The sequence below is a fragment of the Equus quagga genome, chromosome 5 (assembly GCF_021613505.1).
Source record: "Equus quagga isolate Etosha38 chromosome 5, UCLA_HA_Equagga_1.0, whole genome shotgun sequence".
Taxonomy (NCBI): domain Eukaryota; kingdom Metazoa; phylum Chordata; class Mammalia; order Perissodactyla; family Equidae; genus Equus; species Equus quagga.
The window spans coordinates 79,924,856-79,928,183 of NC_060271.1; positions in this window are offsets into that span (position 1 = coordinate 79,924,856).

Here is a 3,328-nt window from a genome sequence, read left to right on the forward strand (position 1 = left end):
CTTCGCCACCGCCTGGCCAGCCCGGGCTGGCCAAGCCCGCGGCTCCCCGCCCCTCGCGCCTCCCGCCCGACTCCTCCTCCTCCGGCCCCGCCCCCGCCCGGCGGATCCACCCCTCCCTGCTGATTGGGCCGGAGTCGGGGTTCCCGACTCCCAGTCCCCGGCCCAGCGGTGTGCCCGGGGATTGAGGGGCGAGGGCCCCCACTCCTCCACCCTAGCCTAGCTCTGCTCCGAGCCCGGCAGAGGAGGCTGGGGCGGCCCCGGGGTACTGAGGAACGCCCTACATCCTCTCCTGAAGTTTATCATCTCCCTCCCCCAACCGCCAGCCTACTCCCCGCCCCACTCCGCCCCCAGGGAAGCGCAGCCTCCGCGCTCCAGCTCTTTCTTCGGGATCAATAACCAAAGTGCTGCAGAAAGGCGACCCCGGCGAGACCGAACAGAACACAAGAGGTTGGCCTTGCTCGGGTGCTTGGCGAGTGGGGACTGGAGGCGGGGGCTCAGGCCCCAGCTCCCAGATTCATACCTCCACCTCCACTCCTGAACACAGACCACAGGCCCCTCTCGGCGCTCCTGGGAGAGCAAGGCCAGGAATGTGGTAAACGAGCCTGAAAGAGTGAGGGAAGGGGATGGACAGAGTGACCCAAGCTCGCCGGGGGAGAGAAAACAGACGTGCAGGCAGACAGCCGGGTCCAGGAGCCCAGAGGGTCGAGTGAGGCCGAGACTGTGGAAGGCAGCCAACGTCCGGTTTCCCTGCGGCTCTGAGACCTTCACCCAGGGGACTGCACCCCCAGACAGGGATAGAAGGTGGGCATTTCCTTTTGCCCCCCTCTTCCCACTATGGATCTCCCCCCGCCTTCGTTGGGCTGGCGAGAGGTGAAGGGCAGAGGTGAGCGCGGCTGGAAGCCAGGCTGGGCTGTGGAGCTCAGCCGTGGGAGTCCTTGGGCATAGCGCTCAGCCCTCCGAGGCATCCAGGTCCCCAACACTGTCTGATGAGCCCGCACTCGCCAGAGTCTAGCTTCTCTTTTGACAGCGCCAGGAGAGGCCGGGCCCGAATTTCCCTTCCTTTGACTCAAAAAGGGGCTTGGAGGAAAGATTCAGAGACCCCAGGAAGACATGTGTGCAAACGTGTGTGTGCCCGCGGGAGGTCCGCTGACCCCTCCCCAATAGCGCTATAACTGAAAACTTTGCTTCCCTTTTCTTAACCTCAGGCTAGAGTGAGAAGGGTGCTTCAGTCTGTCAGAGGGTCTGAGAGTGTCTGTGGGGGCAGGGCCCGTGGAGGTGCAGGATTTACGCGGCTGTGGCAGGGCTGGCTATGTTGCTGATGCCGTCTCCATTGACTCCGGTGAGCGCGTGGTCGGGTATATGAGTGTGCGTGTGTGTCAGTACCTTAGTGTGTGTCCAGTGTGCATGTGAGCAGTTGAGTGTGTGTATGTGTCCAATCTCAGATGTCCCCAGCAGAAGGAGAGGTGGGCGGAGGAACACCAATTATTTAATTGGGTGACTAATGGCGCCTCCGCGCAGGGGTTGGGACTCGGGGGTGAAAAAGGGAGGGTAAAGGGGGCAGAGGAGGAAGCCTGCTAACGGAAAGGAGGGAAGGAAAGAAGGAAAGAAACTCCGCCGCAAGGTAATTTGGGTGGGGGAGGGGAGCGGTGGGTTTGCACCCAGGGTGTGGGGCAGGGTGTTCAGAGGGAGAGCAGCGCGGACCAGAGCCGAGTGCTCAGAGTTGGTGGCGCCTGGGGCGCTGGTTTATAGCTACAGAAAGGCCCTGAGGTGTGTGACCGAGCGGACCCATACCGCGTGTGCCACATGAGCCCTGCGCTTGGTCCTTCTGATCTTGGCCCCTGGAGGGGCTGCTGAGCCCCAGCCCAGTCTGATGCTGAGTGCCTGATTCCAGCCCGTCATCTCCGCTCCGCACCTCAGTCTTTTCCCTCTCTGGCTCTCTCAAGTTTACTTTTTATTATTCAAGTAAGACGCGTCTAGTATAGAAAAATTTAGCAGAAAGCAAACGCTCGGGCCAAACCTTCCGGCCACATGCGAGGCCCAGGTTTCCGTTCGAAGAAAAATGCAACAGCACCTACTGAACCAGCCAGGTTTTGTTTGCACCCTTTTAAGTTTTCGTTTCACGAATGATGTCTTTCCATGCCAGTAGCCCAGGTCTCGGTCCAGCGTCCTCTTCTGAAGTCCAGGGATGGGCTTCCGCGTGCGCGCACACGCCCGGGTGAGCCTGGCCGTTCTGCCAGGAGAGGCGGGCGGCCTCTGGCAGCGTCCTCGGAGCCAGGACCTGGGAAGTGGGGGTCGCTTCCCTTTCCCCGGCTGCGGGAGGAGCGGGCAGGGAGCACGCGAGGCGGGCTGCAGGCCAGCTCCAGGTTAACTCTTTGACGTTCCCAGTCTTCTTTCTCCCGCGCCCTTTCTTCTTTCCTCGCATTCTCCTGGCGGTCCGGGATTTGGCGTCCCGCAGAAGTCCCGGCTCTCTCTTCTCCGCAGGCCTGGGATGTGCGGACTGAGGAGGGAACTCGGGGCTTCTGCGCGCTGAGGCGGAGGGCGCCCATAGTGAGCGTGTGTGTTTCGAGTAGAAGGCGCTGCATCTCCTCGCCAAGCCCGGGCTCTGGCCCCGCTGAGAGACTCCGGCCAGGCCAATCCGGGCGCCTGGGCGGCCTCTTGTGTCCTGGCTCTTCAACCCAGGCCGCCGCCAGCCCCTCAGTTCCTCCTGGGGCACGCTGCCAGGGCGGCCCTGTTCCCCGCCCAGGAGGCGGGTCGTGCAGAGCCACTGGGCTCCCATCCGTGTCCTTCCCTCTCGGGAAACTGCATCCTGCCGGGATACCTCCTGCGTATGCTGGATTAGGAAGGCTGGGAGTGCCTGTACCCAGGGACCTCAATGTGGCAGGGATGGGGGGCGGTTGGCCTTGCTGTGTCTGTGTGTGTGTGCACGAGCGCTTGCATAGTTAGGACAGTGTTTGGCTCTGGGGGGCCTTCTGCCCAGGGTAAGCTGGACGCAGCTCTCCAAGCGTCCTAAGTCCGCCTGGTGCGAATTCACTACGTTTTGGGATTCCTCACCCGCAGCCGTTGGTCCGGAGGACTGGCGTCCCATGCCTGCTGCCTTGCTCTCACTGCCAGTCTACACACTCGTTCTCATTGTCATCTCAGCCCAGCCAAGATCCTAGGGACCCGGAGAATGTCCTCTGCTTCTTGAACCCCCTCCCTTTTTGTAAAGCGATTCAAGAGCCTGGAGTGAGGGATGTTGGTTGGGGAAGGGGGGATGCTAGCCGATAGGAGGCAGGGTGATGGCCTAAACTGCTTTCTCAGTGGCTCTAAACCTGCCAGGACTCCAGTG